General features: G+C 39.6%; 1 long non-coding RNA gene across 1 annotated transcript in view; it reads right to left on the reverse strand.

Annotated features, from left to right (window-relative positions):
* Positions 1 to 10,726, reverse strand: part of LOC141559723 (uncharacterized) — a 43,285-nt gene extending 32,559 nt beyond the window's left edge. Inside the window, exon 1 of the long non-coding RNA XR_012487535.1 lies at positions 10,432 to 10,726. This is a non-coding gene — a long non-coding RNA (uncharacterized LOC141559723). The remainder of the gene's footprint in view (positions 1 to 10,431) is intronic.
* Between the last annotated feature and the right edge of the window lie 12,267 nt (positions 10,727 to 22,993).

A 22,993-nucleotide genomic window follows, 5' to 3' on the forward strand; every position in this document is an offset into this window, starting at 1 on the left:
TGGGCTCCTGAGGAAATAATAAATGGAAAAAAAAAAAAAAAAAAAAAACAGACAGAGTCCCTGGCTCTGAGGTGTTTATATGTAAGTTGGGGAAATCTGTTTTATTTTGATTTTCCTTTAGAGTTGATCTTGGCTTGTGAAAACAAACCAGCAGCTGGCAATGCTTCAGGAAGGCAACCAAAAATTATTTGTAAGAGTCCATTTATGGAGAGATATGTTTGTTTATTCAACTTCCTCTGATTAAGCTGTTCACATGAATTTTGAAATTTGCATAATGACAAGAACAACTTCCAGTTTCTAGGGAAACTCAAGAGACTTTACAAAGAATTCTCCCAGGGGTATTTAGAGTCCAAAGCTCTGACAGCTTCTCCCAACAATTTAGCCCAGATGTTGAACACAACATACACAGTCAGTTCAAACAAGCAGCCCAAATGCTTTAACCCAGGGTCTCCACTTGAGTCGTGACTCTCCTCAGAGCCCATCTCCTGTTTCCCCTTGGAGTCTTGTTCTTGTTTGAGAACCAAGCTTAATAGAATACTTCTTCACACAGTGTTCAAGACACAACCCCTCCACCATCCCCCTGCTCCACCCCCAGCCCCCCTCCACATACAAAACAAAAAGACTGTTTGCTTGATTTATCATTCCCCATCTGCACCGTCTTAACTAAAACCTGCTTGTGGTAATGAGATTTGGTGCAGCCAGCCTTTCTCCAAAGGCCAAACTCTACACAGCTGTTCACCATGACCCATCTTCAACTCTGAGCAACTATCACACGCTTACGTTAATGGTGTTCCCTGTTTGCAGAGCCTAGAAAGAGCTTGCTGTACAGCCAAAAGAAATTCCAGGGGGAAAGAGTTATGAAAATACTGTGTGTGTATAAATGTATATATAAATGTGTGTATATGTGTATGTATATATATGTATATATATATATATATATCTTTTTCTATCTATATATTTGATTTGTGTGTAGAGAGATAGACATATAGGGGCAGTTAGTGAAATGAAGATAGACAGACAGACAGATAGATAGATATGTAGGGGCAGTTAGTGGAATGAAGATAGATAGATAGATAGATAGATAGACAGACAGACAGACAGATATGTAGGGGCAATTAGTGGAATGAATATAGATAGATAGATAGATAGATAGATAGATAGATAGATAGATAGATAGATAGATAGATAGATAGATATGTAGGGGCAGTTAGTGGAATGAAGATAGATAGATAGATAGATAGATAGATAGATAGATAGATAGATAGATAGACAGACAGACAGATATGTAGGGGCAGTTAGTGGAATGAATATAGATAGATAGATAGATAGATAGATAGATAGATAGATAGATAGATAGATAGATAGATAGATAGATAGATATGTGGGGGGCAGTTAGTGGAATGAATAGAACACCAGACCTGGAGTCTGGAATACTCAGTTCAAATCTGGCTCAGACTAGCTGGATCACTGTTGAACAAGTCACTTAACCCATTTGCTTCAGTTTTATCAGCTACAAAATGACCTGAGGAATAAAATGGTAAATCATTCCAGTATTTTTGTCAAGAGAACCCCAAGTAATCCCAGAGATGGGCATGACTGAAATAACTAAACAACAACAAATATATACATATACATACACATAAATAGATCAAGAGACAGATAGGAGGATACACATATCCATGTGAAAACCACACAGCCATGGTAATTAAATCTGTGGGAGTTGATGAAGTCACCAAATGAGAGAATGTAAGGAGAAGAACCTAACTAGTCCACCATAGTCATGTAAAGAAACAGCTCTCAAGGGAAGGAAACTCAGCCTTGTCAAGAACCATATGGGAAAAGCGCTCTAAATCATTATAATTAGAGAATTAGACAAGAAAAAGCTATTAAACATTATATATTAGCTTTGGAAAGTAATTTGAAATTAGACAGAAAAAGCTATTAAACATTATATAAGCTTTGACCCAATCATATCACTGCTAGGCCTATTTCTTAAAGAGATCAAAAAGACAAAGAAAAGTTTTTTATATACAAACATATGTATAGAAATTCTTTTTGGAGTAACAAAAATTATAAACAAATTCATGTTATATGAATGTGATGGAGGACTATTGTGCCCTAAGAAATGAGGAAACTGATGATTTCAAAGAGACATGGAAAGACTTCTCTGAACTGATGTAGTGAGCAGAAAGAGAACAATAATTTGTACTAGAAGATCATTGCGAAAATGAAGAATTTTAGGACTGAAATAAGCTGATGAAGAATGAAGTTAGAATTAAAATAATTTATGCAATAACAATAGTGTAAAAACAACTGTGAAAGCTGTTGAGAATTATAATCAATACTAAGGCCATTCATGATTCCAGAAAACCAGTGATGAAACCATCTGTGACAGAGGAAATGGACTTAGAAGGCAGAATGAGATATTGTTTATATGTGTGTATCTCCGTGTGTGTAGGGTACATTTATCTTAATGTGCAACTATATATTTATATTTGTACATACACGTACACACAAATATAATAAGCACATATTTCATAAGCATGTTTGTAATTATGTAATGTGTCCACAGGTTTCTATATGCACTATATGTATATAAACATTTATAATACATATATTTGTAAGTGAATGTAGATAGATAAACTATATGAAAATTTACATTACATATATACATATAATTACATACAGCTATTAAGGGAGTTTGCTTTGCTTGCTTTTGTATAGTTTTTGTCAGAAATTTGATTTTTATTTCTTTTTTACCCCCAGTAGATTGAAAGACGAGAGATTTCTGTTCATTTTGTTAATAAAAGGAGAAAGGTTACAGATGTGAGATGTTACATGCCCTTTCAAATCAAGTCACTGTTTTATTAGTTTTACTTAACTGTTTTACTTTGTTATAAGACCTCTTTAAGTGTGTGTAAATATTTATAATTTTAAAATAAAGCTTGTCAATAAAACTTATAAGAAGGTTATCTCTAGATGTGTTTATATATGCATACATATAATGCAATGTACATATGCATAAATATATACATTATATAGTTTATGTATAATATACACGTGTATGTGTTCATCTTCATTGGGTCTCAGTTTCCTTAACTTTATAATGAATTTGTCAGACTAAATGATTGTTGAGACCTTTATATCTCCTTCAGCACTATTCTACTATACCTGAGAATGGTATATGAAGAACAATTCTTAAATGTTCAATTACTTTGTTATCCTAAAGTCCTATATACATGTAAGCTATTGTGAAGACCAGCAGAGTTGCCATCCCTTAGCCACTACGGAGACAGCCTCCATACAACTCAAAAATATTTGGAACCTCCTCTTCCAACCCAACAAAAATTTCTGTTGGCATTCAAAGCCCTTTATGACCCATCTAGCTTTTACGTTTCCAGTCTTCTTACACTTTAATCCCTGAAACATATTCTTTAATCCAGTGACCCAGGCCTTCTGGGCGTTCTACCAGCAATGGAGAACTCTTATTTCCGAGCATTTTCTCGGCCTATCCCTCCTTCCTGGAATGTCCTTCCCCTTTATCTTCATCTACTGGCTTCCCTGGATTTCTCTAAATCTCAAGTGAAAGCCCATCTTCCACAGGAAACCTTCACTAACCTTTCTTAATCCTAATCACTTCCCTCTTTTAACTATTTTCTTTATTAAAATGATTCCTTATTATTCTATAAGAAAAGAACAGCAGGATGATTTCAGAGAGGTCTGGAGAGACTTATGTGAACTGATGCTAAGTGAAGTGAACAGAATCTAGAGAACATTGTACTTAGCAACACCAAGATTATGAGATGATTAACTGGGATGGATTTGTCTCTTTTTAGCAATGAGCTGATTCAGGCCAATCCCAACAGATTTTTGATGAAAAGAGCCATCTGCATCCAGAGAGAGGATTATGGGAACTGAATGTGGATCACAACATAGTATTTTCATCTTTTTTTAGTTGCTGTTTACTTGCTTTTTTGTCTCTTTTTTTTTTCCTTTTTGATCTGATTTTTGTTATGCAGCATGGTAAAAGTGGAAATATGTATAGAAGAATTGCACATGTTTAATATATATTGGATTGCTTGCTCTCTAGGGAAAGGGGTGGAAAGAAGGGAAAGAGAAAAATTTGGAACACTGGATTTTGCAAGGGTGAATGTTGAAATTTTTCTTTGCATGAATTTTGAAAATAAAAAGCTATCATTTAATTAATTTTTCCTTAACTATTCTCCATATGGTTTTCAAAGGAAACTGGGAAAGCTTGGACAGCTTTCTGGCTTCACTCTGCCATCTTGGTGGTGATTATATATGTATATAATCTACATATAACTTGTTTGTACATATTGGTTTGCTAGTTGTCTCCCATATTATATTATGAGTTTCTTGAGGATAAAGGCTTCCTTTTCTTTCCTTTCTTTATCCTTTGTGCTTAGCACAATGAATGACACATAATAGATACTTAATAAATTAATAAATATGTGTCTACTGTCTGACTAAAAGCCAAAGTTCATACTTGGCACCACATTAGAACTGTAATTTTTTTCATTTCCTAAAAAAGAGAAAGTATCTCTTTCTAGATTCAAGAAAAGGGATAAAGAGATCCAAGATTAATGGGAAAAAATAAAACCATTCTTCTCTGCTCTTGTTTTAAATCCACCAACCAATGGCTAAAAAAATCTTCTAGAACTTAGATTGGATGTGAATCATTCAAATTAGTTAATATTTAAATGAAAAACCTTAAGTTGAAAACTCCAATATGGTCCAGAATGATGGGAAGGAACCAAGCAAATTGGCCAGACTTTTGCTTTCTCATTAATTCCTAATGTTTAAGGTTTTAAAAAAAATGTACATGTAAAACATATTATTTATATATATATATATATATATAAAATATATAGGTATGCATATATAAGTGTACAATACATGTATAATTATATACATATATATTGCATACACATACACATATGTGTATGCATGGAATATGAACACACTTACAAACAACACAAAATCTAGTAGCCTGAAAGAAGAACAGTTCTGGTTGTGAGAAACTCAACAGGTATTGCATCCAAATAGAGGTCCTAAATGAAACAAGGCTGGCAAATAAAGGCCAGTTTACTGAAGTAGGAGCTGGATACACAGTTTTCTGTAGTGGCCACAGTGAAAGGGAGCCACGAAGCTGATGTAGTTTTGCAATCAAAGCTAATCTAGTAAACAAGTTCATTTCCAAAAGGAGTGAATGACAGGCTTATGACAATGTGATTGCCACTTGCAGGAAAAGTGCTGGACTGATCATAGACTTATCCTCTCCCAGCTAAACATTTATACACAACAAAAGTGGCAGCCCAAAGGCAAAAGGACTACTAGAAGAGCTTATGCAAAATTATGTCAAAGTACAGTTGTCCAGAGAAGTTCCTCAGTATGGTACATCAATTTCATGATTTCCCGGGTTCTGGACAATGAGCAATGCTCTTGAGCTTTCCCAGGCACCAATGGAATGAAATAAGGCTGTGTGCTCACTCCTGTGCTTTTTAGCATTTTGTTTTCAGCCATGATGTCAAACACCTTCAATGAGAACAAACATGAAATCAAAGTCAACTATCACACTGATGGTAAATTTTTCAACATGAAAAGACTACAAGCCAAAACCAAACCAAAGTGGAGAAAGGATTGGTGCATTATCATTTTTTGTGTGTGTACTCAGTGCAGCCTCCAAAGCAGAGAAGCAACAAAGTGTGGATCAATTCTTTGTTGCTTGTGCTGATTTTGTCCTAACAATTAACATCAAGAAAATACAGGGCCTCCATCAGCCAGCACCACACCGTCCATATGGGGAATCATCAGTTACAGTAAATGGTGAAGTTTTGAACGCTGTGGATACGTTTTTTTGCCTTAGCACTGTACTTTCCAGAGATGGTCACCTTGTCAGAGCTGGCTTAGTGTTTGACAGGCTCTGAAGCAAAGTATGGAAGAAGAGAGGTACAAACTAAAGGTCTACAGAGCCACTGTGCTGACCTTATTGTGTGCCTGTGAAATCTGGACAGCATACCAGCGCCATGCCAGGAAACTGAATTGCTTCCATTTGAATTGTCCTAGAAAGAGTCTGAAGATCATCTGGCAGGAGAAGGTAGCAGACACCAAAGCCCTTTCTTGAACTTGAACTGCCAAGCATTCCAAATCCACTGCAGAGAGTACAGCTCTGTTGAGCTGGCCATTATGTTCAAATGCTAAATGTACACTTGCCAAAAAAAAAAAAAATATATATATATATATATATATATATGTACATATATATATATGTACATATATATATATATATATATATATATATATATATGTATATTATGAAGAAAAGGCACTGGGCAAGCACTCACAAGTTGGTCAGAAAAAGTGATACAAGGACAGTTTCAAGGTCTCAGGAACTTTAGAACCAATTTATGACAGAGAGCATTGGTACAATGCTCTATGAGCAAAGCAGAATTGAATTAGCCCAAAGAAAACATGAAATACAAAATTAAAGAATCCACCCCAAATTTCATATGGACTGTTTGTATCCGACCTGTGGCAGAGCATTCGGAGTTTGTATTGATCTGATCAGTCACAGTCGGATGCATGGTAACTTGATTCTAACATAACGATGTCATTTTGGTCATCTTCAAAAGTGAAGGACAACAACTATATTTACTTATACACACACAGAGACCTTCTGTAAACAATTCTTCTTCAATATGTGCCATAACCTGTATAGAATTTTTGTTCATTTGGATATCTACCCCCCCAGCACTATCCCTCTCACAGGTCCCTGTCCACTTGACTGGAACCAGATCTTTATAGCAAAAGAGGGCCAAGGGAAGAAAAGGTGGGGCTTCTTAGGAGGACAGTTTGCTTTTCATCTGGGACTGAAAGAAAGTAGGCATTCCTCTATTATCTCCCACTCTATGAAGTGAGATCACCTTCTATTCCTGGGGCAACAACCTGTACCTGTCTAAGAGTGCTCAAAATTAGAATTGCCTCTGTTTCATATCTCATCTCTTTTTCCATTCTAGATATTGTCTCTTTAAAAAATGAGACAGGGAGGGGGGAGAAAGACAGAGAGGGAAGGAGACAAGGAGGACAGTTCTCAAGGAACTTACAATCTAAATTTTCATTCTTTAATATTAATAATCAATGTGGACTTGAAAGAAATGTAAAATCCTTTTCCTTAACTTCCTATTCCTTTTCAATTAAATTCATTTCAAAGACTAAGTACCTGGTACATATTTATAACTGTTTAAATGCATTCAAAGTGCTGTACTTCTCCATTAAAAGAAATATAGACTAGCCCCCTGCCCTCTGAGAGCTTATGATCCACCAGGGGGATGACATAAAATCTACACTAATAAGTATAATACTTCATATAATAACCACCACAGAAAAGGAGAGATCCAGACATTGTTCTAAGAAAATTCAAGAACAAGTTTTCTTTTTCTGTTGCTGTGGGAATATGGTAGGGGAAAGTATAAATTCATTCCATCTCTGCAACCATGGAAAATGGCCTACATGAATACTCAGAAATGGGAGGTAGAAGGACAAAATCAGGGAACAACTAAAAAGTTCAGTTTGGCTAAAATACAGAATACAAAAAAAGGAGAATGGTAAATAAAGCTAGAAATGTAGGCTGTGGATATGTTGTAGAAAGCCTTTAAATGTCAAGCTGAGCTTGGTTTTTTATCCTACTTGATGTAGGGTGCCACTGAAGTTTTTTAAGTAGCAGAATGAGATAATTAAGGATAGAATGGAGATAAGAGAGTAGAGTTCAAGAGAATAAAAGCCCTTTACGATATTATAGATGAAGAATTAATGAGGCCAATTGGGTGAGATGGAGGGTGTAGGGAAGGAGGAGGGAGGGAAAGAGAGGGAAGAGGAGACAAAGAGTGGGGAGAGAGAGGTGGGGAGAAGAAGGAAGGGGAAGAGAGAAGGAGGGGAGAGGGAGAAAAGGAGAGAGGGAGAGGAGGAAGGGGAAAGGGAGAGGGAGAGACAGAAAGAAATCAAATGGATACAGAGAGAAACTATGTGAGCTTTTGCATTTTCTTCAACAAAGGGATTCTAATTCTTTTTAGGAAGAAGAGTCATCTTTAAAGCCTTTAAGTCTCCAGAACCTTTAAATTGAAAGGATAAAGGTGGGTCTTTGAGTGAATCGAAGAATAGGGTACCCTGACAACTTTCTTCTCTCTTGCCTGGGAATCTCAGCCTGGGAGGAGGTAGCAGGAATTGAGAGGAAGGAGGAATGATGAATTTCAGAGTTGGAATGAACTACTTCCTCCATAAAATCAAATCCACACCTGAAATGCAAGTGCCGCTAACACACCTGACAGGTGTCTTCTTTATATGAAACCTCCAGTGAAGGAAAACCTGCTACCTCCACAGACAGCCCATTCCATTTTTTGAACAGCTGCAATTGCAAGGAAGTTTTTCTTTACGTCAAGTCTGAATTGCCTTCTCTGTTAACTTCCATTCATTGATTCTTACTTCTGCCTTCTGGGGCCAAACACAACAAATATAATCCTTCTTCCACAGGACAGCTAGGAGATATAAGTTTGGAGATCCACCATAAGAGATCTAAATAGGGTGAATATTCTTTTTCTTTAAATAATAGCTTTTATTTTCAAAATATATGCAAGAATAGTTTTTAGCCTTCACCTTTTGCAAAATCTTGTGTTCCAAATTTTTCTCTCTACCTCCCCTAGACAGCAAGTAAGTGGATATTCTTTCTATGAGTTGGGGACTTCTTTCTTAGCCTAGTCATAAGAGGAGCAACCAGGGAACCTGGGATCAGAGATCTAATACAGCCTAATTCTATCAGATTATCTCACAGAATTCTTTGCTCCTCAACATTTTTGAATGTACCTCTGAAAGTACATTCAAATAATTAGAAGAACAAAGAGAAATCTTCTTGGCCATCTCAGCCCAACTTTACTTTCCGATTAAATTGGGTATATACTTACTTTAGATCAGAAATGGATGACGAGCAACTATTCCTTTACCCAAGACTGCTAATTTACTCTTTTCTGTCTTTTATCATCCTTCCTAGTGAAGATCTCTCTTTTCCTACCGTTTCCTCCCCTCTCTCCTGTACCACTCTATGCCCTGCAGCTGTTGATCTACCTCATTCCATTGGCTCTCCTCCATGTATACATGTAAAATGCAAGAACAGGACTTGGGGCAAGTACAGTCAGAATAAAGTATAGAAGAAGGAAGAAGTACAAACGTGTCTTCTTGTTTCTATGAGCTGCCCAGCTCACATGCCAAGCAGAAACATAAAATTTCCCTGGGTGAACCCAAACCAAGCTAGAGACTTTTATCTTCCCACTCTTGCCAAGATGTAGTATCTTGTTTCTAAGGAGGAAAGGAAAGCTTATAAACAAGACTGCAAAGGCATCTTAAGACAACAAATCGCTCATAAAAATGGGAACATTCTGATGAGTTAAGTGTAAATGAATCAGAAACATATGGATTAAATCTACTTTACAATGCCCAGTGGGATTCTAAATGGAGGGCAATGATGCATCTGGGATTCTTCCAAGCCAGGACAGTCAGTGCTGGCCAGGCCCAGCAGGCCAGGCTGGCACTCGAGTCCCTAAGCTGCGTGGAAAAGTGCAAAGAGCACCATGCAAACATTCACACATGCTTCAACTCTTGGTTTTGCCATCTCCTAGTTATGTTACTGTAGATAAGTCACTTAACTGCTCAACCCTGGGTTCCTCGACTGTGAAATGAGAATAACAAAATTGATGCACCCTATCTCACAATGCTGTTGTGAGGAAAGTGCTATAGAAATGTTATTACTGTAATATATCATTTATTAGCATTTGTTATGATGGTGATCAGATCACCTAAGAAGCCGGCTGAAATCTCTGGAAGTTACTGGGTTACCTTAGATCGCAAAACCAGGTTTGTGAGGTGACATTATATGTCCTGCCTGGGATGGGAGTTGGGACCCCAGCTGGTGGGTTTCCCCGGGGAATTCAGTCCTAAGGGGCTGTGAAATAGCAACCTAGAAGTTTCAGCTTCCCCACAGAAATTCTCCTCTGAGTATGGAAAAAATCTGTCCAGCCCCTTCTTTCTATCATCTGGTCTGGGGCCTTTTTGACTCCTGGACCCAGGGATGAAGCAGTGTCCAGCGGGCCCTCTTTGGCATACATTGGCCAGGAAATGAACAATGGAACATATTCAACAAAACAGGAAATAATGGAGGGAGGGAGAGGGAGAGAGAAAGGGAGAGGAAAAGAGATCCAGACTCATCAGTCTGGTTGGGTTACATCAGCCATGAAAATAAACACTGGCCAGTGGGCCCAGAGCCCAAAGAGATCAGGCAGGTCTAATGGAAACCAGACAAAGAACAGGTGTGTTTCTTTTGGAGTGACAGGCTCCAGCTCCAGCTTTGTGCTGTCTATACCTCACCTGCCAGGTGATGAGAGGGTGGGATTAGAGCAGTTTCTGTCCCCAAGGACCGCCATCCCCTTCAGACTTCCTTTTCCTCCCAGCAGAGTGAGAGCCTACCTCCTGGGCTACCCTGATGAAAGAAAGCCCAGTCGGCCCTGTCCGTACTGTTTACCATTCACTCGCAGAAGGGTTGCCATGGGAACAGGTCTCTCCTGTCCACCACTGGCCCAAATAAAGGTTGGGGGTAAGGGGGAGGGGAAACTAAGAAAAATGAGCAAGTGGAACAATATTCTCCCCAAATGCTGAGCCTAAATTGAAATCATCTGTCCTTCTAGCCCAATCTCTCCCACTCCCACAGCCTACACCCAGGCAGCTGTGAAAGTGGGAGGGGCTGAGCCCTCCTTCGCTGACAGGATGGAATGGCCAGGGGTAAGGTGATATGCTGAGAAGAAATTCACTTAAGAGGCTGCTGCTGAGCATTGCTGCTTTTCTCAGCTCCCCTACACCCCTGTCATCAGCTTTCATGTCTCTGCAGGGCCCTCAGTGGAATTCATCATGGGACCTTTGAGTCATCCATCTCCCACCCACCCCCTGTCAAGTCCATGGGGAGTGGGGGAGAAGAGCTGCCTGGTTTGGAGTTAAGTGGCCTGAAGTCTGACCTCACTTGGGGGGTACAGGTGACAGCCCACCGGTATTACCTCAGGCACACCGGAAGGTCCATCCTCGAAAAGGGCTCCCTGCGATGACTAGAATTCTACCCAACATAATTAAATTCTGTTCAGATGGTAGTCTGGGGGAGGGGTAACATTTTGAGCTATCAGTCATCCCATCTGCTTGAATGAAGCATCTGAGAATTCACTTAGATTGGGAATGAGAAAAAATAACATAAAAGGAATGGGCCACCAAGAGGTAAGAGAAGAAAGGGGAAGCTGGGAGCACTGAAGATAAACCCATCCATATAGAGTTTGGCTCACAGCTTTGCCCACAAGGTGATGTACTTTGGCCTAGGGTTATCCAATAGAACCTCCATATAGTTTCTGCAGTTGTTTTAATGAGATGTCCGAAGAAGAGAGGACATGGATGCAGATGTAGCCCTTGCAATCTGTTAGCCCATTTTTCTCCCTCTCCAGATCAAAAAGGCTTTCAGAACTCCAGAGTGTCTCTCTTTTTCCAGGACCTCATTTCATAAACAATACTTACTTTCACTAGAAAGATTTAATCTGAATTGAATACAGACTTCCAGAAGTCTGACTTAAGCTATGTAAAGGCCAAGTTGATTGTGGCCTGTCTCCTTTGTGCCTCAATTTTCTCATTTGTATGCCAGAATCAAGAATATAGACTCAACACAAGTGAAGTTTGAGGGGAAAAAAAGGTCAGCTTCTAAAAGATGTCAAAATCTCCAGTTAAGGAGTACAGCTAGAAAGAACATTCTTTAGTAGGATAACTGCTCCTCATGGATAGCTTTTACTTTATGTCCCAAGAGGGAAAGGCATCTTGAACTAAATGTCCCTGATGCAAGCTCCTCCGAGGATTTAGCAGTCGATAAGCAATTACTGTTGTTCCCTCCCTAAAGTCACGTCCAACTCTTTGTGACCCCATTTGGGATTTTCTTGGCAAAAATACTGGAGTGGTTTGTCATTTCCTTCTCCAGCTCATTATACAGATGGGGAAACTGAGGCAAACAGGGCTAAGTAACTGGCCCAGAGTCACACAGCTAATGAGTGTCTGAGGCCAGATTTGAGCTCAGGAAAATTAGCCTGACTTCAGGTCAAGCACTCTATCCACTGTGAAATCTTGCTGTCTTAAGCATTTGTTATGTGTCAGGCACTGTGCTAAATGCTGGACACAAAAAAGACAAAAGATGATGACCTTTCCTCTCATGTGTATATGTAATATCCATACACAAAATTTTATGTAAGTATATATGGGAGCTCAGTCTAAAGAGGGACAAAACATGAAAACAACTATATGGTGGGATGAAATACACATAGGAAAAATTGGAAATAATCAACAGAGGGAAGGTACCTTAAGTATGATTGGAAGAGGCTTCTTTGCAGAATTAATAAATGCATGTTGAATTGATTTGTTATTGCTGAATGGGAAGCAATGAAGAATAAAAGACTTGGAGAAGTGGGCTAGAAAGAAGGGGAGAGGAATTAGGGGTGGGCTTTCATTTCCAATTTAATTACTTTCATTCTCAAAATTACTCCTAACAGCTGGGCCAGTGATCATCCAGCTCATGTTCCACTGATGGTCTGTGGACTGGGGGAAGCCAAGGTACTTGGCAGACAAGCAGTCCAGTTCCAAGCCAGAGTCTCCAATGTGCTCCAAGTTGGGAGGTGCAAGCCTGAGAAAAATGGTGACAGGCCCCGAAGTCACAGACTTCTAGACTGGAAGGAAGAGGCCCTAGGGGATCAACTAGTTCAGTTCTGTATGATGAATTGTTCTGTGTGTGGTAAGGCAGGCGTGGGTAAATCAGTGGTCCGTGCCCTTTCCTCCTTGGCTTGTGAAGACACCCCTCTCTGCTCATTCTTCCATCTAACCACTCCTCAATCCTTCTGCTCTGTTATTAGCTATGTTTCATGTCCACTAACAGTAGTTATCTCATAAGTGCAATTGAGGACCCTCTACTATTTCCCCTTCACACTTGCTCTTTAGGTGATCTCATCAGCTCCTGTGGGGTCAATTAACATCACTATGCAAATGATTCCCAGATCTATATATCTAGCTTTATTTTCTCTCCTGACTTCAATTTCCACAACATTAACAGCTTATTGGAAATTTTCAGCTGGATGTTTTGTAGGCATCTCAAACACAATGTGTCTAAAACAAACAAACAAAAAAAACAAAACTCATCTTTGTCCTGGCTCAGTTCTTCCTCCCCTCTCACCGCCTATTGACTGTCCTAACATACTAATCTACCAAATCACCCCATCCCCTAATACGGCAAACTCCAATAATTCCTTTTACCTCTAACATCAAATATAAACTCCTGTTTGGCAGATTCAGCCATTTGCAACCTGATTTCCTTCCTACCTTTCCAGTTTTTTACACATTCCTCCCTTTTACACTTTCTGCAATTCAGATAAAGTGACTTAACTATTCTCTGTGCACAATGTTCTGTCTGCTAGCTCTGTGGCTTTGCACTAGCTATTCCCCTTGCCTCGATTCATTCCTGCTTCAATTCTGTATCTTGCAATACTTGAGTTTCTTAAGATGTCAGCTTATGCAACTTTCTACAAGAAGCCTTTCCTGGTATCCCCAGCTGCTATGAGAGACAGCTGGTGAATACCAGGTTTGGAAGGAGGAAAAACTACGTTCAAAATGACTTCAAACACTAGCTAGGCAAGTCACTTAAACTCTGTCTACTTTAGTTTCTCAACTGTGAAATGGGGATAACAGCACTTATCTCTGAAGGTTGTTGTAAGGATCTTAATAAAGAAATAGTTGTAAAGTATTCAACATAGTGACTGATATGTAGCGTCTGCGGCAAGGCTTGAACTCAAAACATGAGTTTTCTTGACTCCAGACCCAGCATTCTGTCTGCCATGACATCTCCCTGCCCATTAGTTAAGAACTTAATAAATCATAACAGCTTAATAAATTCTTTATTTTTAATTAATCAATTGGCAGTCTAGGTAGAATGTGAGTTTGTCAGTTGGTTCATCTGCCTTAGCCAAGGACATTCACCTTTTTTCATGATAGGTTCAACAGCAGGCCAATCCCATTTCACAACCCCAATCATTTTCAAAGCACTTAAAACACCTTTTCCAAGATATCGTAAGGCTGACTTAATCTTTGAAATCTTATTATCTGTGGCCAATTTGCTCAGCTTCAACTTCGATAAACATAAGTAAACAGATTATTGTGCAATATCATGGGAGATACAAATATTAAATAAAATTTGGTGCCTATCCTAATAAAACTAAAGTCTAGTAAAATAAAATTACACATATTAAAAAGCCTATAATACAAAATAATAAGCAAATGAAAAAGCATTTTTGAATGCTGTGTGCCCAGGCCCTATGCTATGCACTGAGTATACAAGTAAATGTACAAGTGAGCTGGGCAGTCCCCCAGATTCATATTCTGATGGGGAAGGACAGCACCAAAAGCTAATTAGAAGGGATGATAGGCACAAAGCTCTGCATAATTAAGAAATTGATAGGGAATGATTGATAGGGTGATTCATTGATGAGAACACAGATCCTTAAGAGGACTCTTGTATTTAAAAGATGGGTAACATTTCAACAAGCTCCTATGGAAAACAGAGGAAAGTACTCCAAGCAGGAGGATTAAAATGGGGACAGGAGAGCATGGTGAGCATGTCATTGTGCAAGGAGAGCAGCATCAATCCTCTTATAAAACCTTTTTCCAGTCATGACCCCTCTTTGGCTGAGAAATTTTTATATGACCCAGGTATATAGGCACATAAAATAGGTAAGCAAATCATACATTTACTCATAATAAATCATAAAGAAATTTATTTTATTGTTTTTAAATCACTTTGTGTTTATTTGGCTGACAGAAGCTAAAATAATTCTGAACAGATCAACAACACACAAACTGATAGATTAAACACCAATGGAGAGAAACAAGTAATTTATTTTAAAAGAATTCTTTGGTATACATGTAATTTTACATTCATTAAAGACAAAGGCATATTTATATACTCATGAAATAGATGTGCTGTGCTTATTTATTTTTACATAAAGAATTAAATCTTGGTGGAGTAATTGATAGTGCAGGAAGCAGAGCATCTTCAATGTTTTTCAGAGTTGATAGATAACTTGATATTCCACATTCTGTTATGTGACCCTATATGGGAGCAATGGATTTTTCCAAAGTCATACAGCTAATAAGGGTTTGAGGTCACATTTGAACTCAAGTCCACCCCAGGCCCTGTGCTCTGTTCATTGTGCCATTTAGCTGCCTTGCCAAAGGTCACACAGGTAGCATAAATACTAAACCTGGGACTTGAACCGAGCTTATCTCATATTCAGTGATTTTTTTTTTCTAATATATTATCATCTGTGGGGGGGAAAGCAGTATGAAGCATGGATTGGAGCTCAGAAAGACTGGAGGTAAGAAGCAGTTGATTGTTAATTAGACAGGCTGGTAAAAATGATCAACTCTGCACCTAGTTATTTACATGTTGTCTATGCCTAAGAAGTAAAAACTCCTTATTCTTCACTGTTGAAGTATGTAATTTGTTGACTTGGAGAAAATAATTATGATTTAAAATCTGTTAATTTGTGGATAAAAGAAAAGACGAAAGTATACTTTTAAGGCCAGGGACTTGTTTTTACTTTTTTTTTGAATCCCCACAGTGTGTGTTGTATTGGGGCTGAAACATAGTAAGGACCTAAGAAATGCTTGTTGAGAACCCGACTGACTCAGTTGTATAACTATTTTTCTAATGCATACATCTGATCACGTGACTCCCTTGCTCACTGAGCTCCAATGGCTCCCAATTACCTCTAGAATCAAATGAAGTCCTTTTTCTTTGACATTTAAAGCCCCTTAGGACCTTCCTCCTTCCTACCTTTCTACTTTCTTCGCATGTTAATCCCTTTTGTTCAATCTACAAATGAGTGAGTGATAGGAACCTTCTAACTGTTGCTCAAATACAGTACTCCATTTCATGTCTCAGTGCCTTTGAACTGACTGTTCCCCATTCAGAAAATGCTTGATCCCTTCATATCCTTCTCTAAGTTTCTCCGGCTTCCTTCAAAACTCATGAATGAAACTTATGTAAGAAACTCTTCTCAGTCCTCTACCTAATAATTCTTTCCTCTCACTTATTTCTTTCCCTCTCCTCTCTCTTTCCTCTCTCCTTCTTCCCTCTCCCTGTCCCTCCCCCTTTCTCCTCCATTTTCCCTCTTTCCTCTCCCTCTACCTTTTTCCTCCCTGTTTTCCTTCTCCCCTTTCTCCTTCCTCCTCTCCTCTTATTCTCCCCCTTTCCTCCTCTCTTCTCTCCCTTTTTCCTCTCCCCCTTCCTGTCCTCCTCTCCTCTTCCTCTCCGTTCACTCCTCTTCCCTCTCCTTTCCCTTTCTCCTCTCCCCTTTTCATTTCCCCTCTCCCTATCCCCTATCCCCTCTCCCCCTCCTTCTCCTTTTCCTTCTCTCCTCTTCCCCTCCCTCCTCCTCTTCTTCTTCCTCTCCCATCTCTCTCCACCCTTTCCCCTCCCCCTATCCCCTCTCCTTCTTCCTCATGGGTTCATGGTCATGAATGGTCACAATTCATCAACACTAGTAGAAAAGAAATCTAGAGTACACTAACTATAGGTCACAAGTGTTGTTATGTAGGCAGTTCAGACTAGATATTCAAGCTCTGGACTTGGATCTGTGCTGAAATTGTGGCCAAAGTCATCCTGTCTGAGTCTAAGGGACAGAGAGAGTCAGAGCACACTATAAAATCCAAATAGATTTTCATCTACCTTGGCATATTTAGTCATGGCTGAAGGTAAGGAGTTGGGTATGGGAGCTTGAGTTAAAGACCTGAGTTCAAATTCTGTGAAGGGATTTGTTCTGTAATTACTCATTTTCCTTAACTGTAAAATAACTTCCAAGGTGTCTTCCAATTCCTTATTTAGGACACAATGATATTTAAAACTGGTTTTCTTTGATACCACTATAACCTAATTAAAGCATCTTTTCCTCTCTGGATGGTAAACAAAGTATGATGACTTGGATTAGTAAAGCCTAAGTACTAAGTATTTAAGAAAAGTCAAGCATGACCTTGTCTAGATTTTATTTAATAAGTTTTAGTTGAGTCCTACTGTGTGCAAAATAATGTACTAAGAATTACCTATGCATATATCTTGTAAATAAAAAAACTAATAAAAACAAATAAAATTAGGGATAATAATCCCTGTACTCCTTAATTCATAAAATTTTCATACATAAAGCATGTTGGAAATCTCAGAGCACAATAAAAATGTCAAGTATTCCTCATAAAAAATAATGTACTAAGTACTATTGGAAATGTAAAAAAATATATATAAGATATGTTCCCTACCCTCAACTAACCCTACAACCTAACAGACTTTTACAAAGGCAGCATCCATCCAAACTTGGTCTATCCCCCTTTCTCTGTGAATCCTTGAACCTTTCCTTTCTCCTACTCTTTCTGCCTTAGGCTTCCCATACATTTTATGGAACTTCACTGATAAGTGTCAACAGCTTCTTAGCATCAAATAGGTTCTTCTCATCTTTAGTTTCCAGTCCCAGTTACCCAGGATTTCTTCATCTAGATCTCAACTTCCTCCAGGTAACAGAAAGCAGTAGACAATCTCTTGCCAAACTGCCTAATATGGGAGATGTGGAGCACAAGATATGGATCTTGTACCTAGGCCAGGTGCCTCAAATGGGATGGTCCAACTGCTTCCCCACCCTCCTCCAGTAAATCTAGCCAGGTCACAGAACGTGCTGCACTGCCCAGACCCAGTCTTGTGAGTACACATCTGGCAGGGTCACCTTTCCTTCACATTTTCAGAGGTCATTTGGTATATTTGCATGAGCTTCCTGAGTGTATCATCCTGGGGATTTCTGGAGGGTATTAGCTATTCTGTTTCGCACTCCATTGGTTTGGGATGCTCCAGGGACCTTGATGATGTGCTACAGAATGCTGTGCAGAACTGAGCTCATGAATGTTTGCAAAACACGAGCCCAGAGGAAAGGGAGCTGGATGGGGCTAAGACTGAAACTTCTGGTAGGGTGTTAAGACACTCACTAAAATTAAGCAGTCTTCTCAAACGGAAAAGGATGATGTCAAATTATGGGAAAGGAGATGAAGAAGATATGGCAGAGAGAGAATATCTTTTGGGGACAAACAGTGAGATCTTGCCTGCAGCCATCTAAAAAACGGTTGTAACAATTTAATGTAACCATTGGAACAGGATATTGATTGAAATTGCTGCCTCTCCATTCTTAAGGGGGCCTTTAAAACCTAAATAGATTTTCATCTATCTTGGCATATTTAGTCATGGCTGAAGGTAAGGGGTTGAATAGATGACCTCCAAGTCCTTTCCAACAGTATGGTTCTAGTTTAGCATTGTGTGACCTCATGCAGGAGTACCTTCACGATTGCTCTCTTCCATCTGTGAAATGGGGTGGGACACTCTGGCACGTACCTCCCAGGGCTGTTAGCAAAAAGGGACAAACACAATTTGCAAGTTGCACTTAAAGGACTCTCCAAGGGAGGTTCTTTCTTTCTTTCTCTGTAACACCCCTTCCGTTTCAGGGCTTGTTTCCAGGTCACCCAGCCAGACGACCACTCCTCAGGCTTCTTCTGGGCCAGGGAGAAAATGCTGCTCGGAAAAACCAAATCCTTTTGGCAACTCTGGCCAAGGAGGGGGATGGGGATAGAAATGCCAAAGGAGATTCCTTTGTCTAAGGAACCAGGAAGAAAAATAGACCTGCCTCCATCTCTATGCTGGATGGTTCAGCTCCATATCCCATCCAACTCTATCTTGGAAATGAAGCCTGTTCTGAAATGGGTCCAGAATTCCACCGGGCCAAGATCCTTTCCTGGACTTACCTAAACTCATAGGCCACCCAGAACTGAACCAGCCTCCCTGTCAGGAGAGGGTGTGATAGGGAGTGTCAGTCACGCCCCCAACCAGTCCTTCCTCAATTCCTCCCTAACCAGGCATCGGGAATCTCAGGGAACTCAACATTGGCTCAGGACAAGTTCCAGGAGGTGGCAGCCTTGTGTAGTTGGTGAATAGGGTCTTGCCTGGCCACCAGTACATAGATGGGTCTAGAGTCAACTGCCTTTCAAAACAGCCTTCAAGGACAACTGTCCAGCAAGTGAACAAAGCAGGGAAAATGTCTGAGCCCAAGAGCAGAAGGCAGCAACTGGTCAATAAGGCCGTGCTAGAGCAAGGGAACAAAAATGATTTCTCCTCCTGTGGAACTCATTCCAGGTTCTTTTGAGTGACTACTGGTGACAAACTACAGAGAGTATGTTGGTACGGTGGGAAATTACTGACTTTATGGTTAGAGATTGTTGTTGTTTGGTCCATTTCAGTCACGTCTGACTCTTTGTGACCCCATTTGAGGTTTTCTTGGCAAAAAGACTGGTGTGGTTTGCCATTTCCCTCTCGAGCTCATTTTACAGATGAGCAAACTGAAGCAAAGAGGGTTAAATGATTTGCCCAGGATCACACAACAAATCTGGCTGATGAACATTTCTGATTCTAAGGCCAGTATTCTATCCCCTGAACCAAGGTAGTAAATGGCAGGATGGAGTTTTTAACCAAGGTCTTTTGATTCCAGACACATTGTGGTTTGTTGTTTTTTTCATCACATCATGTCAATTCTCTATCTTGAATTCTTTGAACTCATTTTAAAATAAGAAAGGAAATTTCCGGGATTCCTGGACTATTAGACCCACTAAAATTCTCACACTGTCATCACTATCCTATTCCTTTGGAACTGGATGAATGCCCGATTACCCTGGGGAGCCAGGAGAGGGAAGACAAGGGAAGGATTTGCCACTGATTGTTCCCTGAAGCAAGTCACTTCCTAGCTCTGGGACTCGGTTCCATCATCTGTAAAATAAGTTTAGGCTAAATGGTCTCTAAAGTTCTAACAATCTATTACTAGAAAACTACTAAACATTTCTTGTTCACAGAGTCTTTATTAAACAACTGTATTCAGCCAAAAGCTAATTGGATCTTTCCTCATTTAAGGCAGGTTCTTATTATTTATTGTTCATGGATGACCCCCTGACCCTTTCTTTTATTCTTGTGGTAGCCATCCTCTCAGAAAATAGTTGTTTCAAGGAAAAAATCCTTGCAAAGACAAGAGAAACTGCAAGTAAGGTCATTAGAATACATACATTTTCACAATCTTGGTGTGTTTGGAAAAATAGCTCAACTTTTGCAGGTGATGTAAATCCTGACATTAGGTGGAGTTATAGTGTACAAAGCATTGGACCACCAGTTCCAATTGAACATTGGAATGTTCAAATTAGATCTTAGACACTTATTGGCTGCGTGACCTGGGCCATGTGTCATGACCTCTGTCTGCCTCAGTTTCCTCACTTTTAAATGGGCAAAATAACAATACCCACTTCTCAGAGTAGTTGTGAGAATCAAATAAGATAATATTTATAAACTATTTAACACAATACTTAACAAATGTGTGGGTTTCGTTTTTGTTTTTGTTTTGTTTTGCAAGGAAATTGAGGTCACACAGCTAGTAATTGTTAAGGGCCAGATTTGAAGATTACGAGGCCAGATTTGAATTCAGGACTTAAGAGCCAGTGTTCTATCCACTGCACCACCTAGTTGCCCCTGTGGCTCTTTCTAACTACCACATTCTCTTCTCTTCCCTACAAGCTCCTCAATGTGATGCTGAGTCATCAGGTCTAAGAAGGACCCAGAGTCAGAAATCCAGGACTGGAAACTCCTTGGCTTCTCACGGAAAAGCCTTTGAAAGTCACCCACACATGGTAGCAAAGAATTGGAAAATAAGTAGATGCCCATCAACTGGGGAATGGCTAAACCACTTGTGGTATACGAAGGTAATGGAATATTATCTTTCTATAAGAAATGATGAACAGGCTGATTTTAGAAAGGCCTGAGTTACATGAACTGATGCTGAGTGAAACAAGAAGAACTACGGATACATTGTACACAGTAACACAATCCATGTAAGATTGTGTCATGATCAACTAAGAAATATTTAGTTTTTCTCAGTGGTAAAGTGATCCAAGGCAATCCCAATAAACTCCATCTGTATTCAGAAAGAGAAGTATGGATATTGAATGTAAATCAACACCTGCCATGTTCATCTCTTTCCTCTGTGTTTTTTTTTTTTCTTTCCTGTGGCTTTTCCCTTTTGTTCTGATTTTTCTATCCCAACATGATTCATAAAGAAATGTGTATTTTAAAAGTTAATATACATGCATAACTAGAAAAAAAAACAATTAATAAAGGAAGAAAAAGAAAGTTATCCACAGCGCCTTGGATATGGAGAGAACACAGTAGCAGCCTGAATATCCTGAGCTCAAAGCAGTACAACATTGTGTGATAATACCTAGAACATGATATTGGAAACCCAGATTGGAGTCCCAGCTCAGCCACCTTGGCTCTGGACCCTGGGAAAGAAAATAACATCTCTCTCAGCTTCAGTGTTCACTATAAAGTTAACAGAATGATACCCATATCATTCACAGTTGTGACATCAAATAGCAAATTATTTTGTAAACTTTAAAAAGCATAATATAATATCAGTTACAATTATGGCTCTGACCCTCCACCCACCCCTATCAATTCGTGTTTAGATTGGGACTAGGGGTACATTTTGACTTAAGACCAGATATAAATATGTAATTTTGACTCATTATCTCTTAAATTCAATGACTCCTTTTTCTTTCTTTTTTTTTTCTTTTAGTTCAGAATAGAAATATTGCTTCCCATTATTGATAAGGGGATAAAGAGAGAGAAGGAAGTACCCATCTGTAACAAATAAGCCTGTGGCAGGGGATCTCATTAGTGATACAGACCAAGCAAAGAATGTCAAACAAGAAGGAAATAGGAAGATAAGCGCCTTCCCTTTCTCTTGGGGTCCCTGGCACATTTCTGTGGGACCCTGGGTATGTATTCATGTTCATAGCTGATCATTTTCACAGCAGGGCTGACATAAATCCATGCCTTGGTGGGACTGCCCAGGGTGTGTCCCTGTTGAACAGAGATCCCTGGTGCGAACTCTGGCAGCGAGGCAGGCATTTTACCCTGAGGCCAAGTGCTATTAGAAGCCAGAAGATGCAATTGATCTGTAACAGGAGTGATTTGATTTGATTTTTTTTCAATTTTAAAGTAACTCTCTGGCAGCCAGTGATGTAAAAACTCTGCAAGTTACAGGACTGAGTATCACACATGGAAAAATAACTCCCTAACCCTCCCTTCTCCACCCCCACCCCTGGAGATAAACTATAATAAAAAATTAACAACTGGCTCAGCTATTTTGACAGATAGGGAAGAACTTTCTATAAAGGACCTTTGCGCAATATTACTGCCAAAAACCATTCAAACCAGGGTCATTAGTGACTTATCTGCCTCAAACACCAGCAGAGGCGTATTTCTCTGGGAGAGACTCCATCAGTCGATGTGTTCTTGGTGGAGAGCAGCTGTCTGAAGCTACGGCACTGGGCGGAAATGCTATGCACACCCTGGAGCATAGCACTTAACTCTGGATTTGGGTTTGCTCCTCAGGTGTGCCAGACAGACTGACAGTCTAAGCCATGGGAAAGCAGACAGAAGCCCTGAATCTCCCTCTGAAACAGCCTCTTCTTTCCTTAAAAATGATGGCAAGCACAGATTTACAGAGAGATGAGAAACTGAACTTGTGCCTTTGGTGATGGTGGGAAGGGAGGGGCCGATTGTATGTGGGGGAGAGAAGGGGGAGGGATTTTGGAGGATTCAGCAACAGCTGAGGCCCCTTCTGCTCACTATCCAGCTATCCAAATTGTGGCAGGTGGCCCCAGTGGTGATACCTCTAGGAGTAGGTGGCAATCTTCAGAACACAGGAAGAAGATGGGAGGGGGATGGTGAAGGGAGAGAGACATG

Source organism: Sminthopsis crassicaudata, chromosome 3 (genome assembly GCF_048593235.1).
Source record: "Sminthopsis crassicaudata isolate SCR6 chromosome 3, ASM4859323v1, whole genome shotgun sequence".
NCBI lineage: Eukaryota > Metazoa > Chordata > Mammalia > Dasyuromorphia > Dasyuridae > Sminthopsis > Sminthopsis crassicaudata.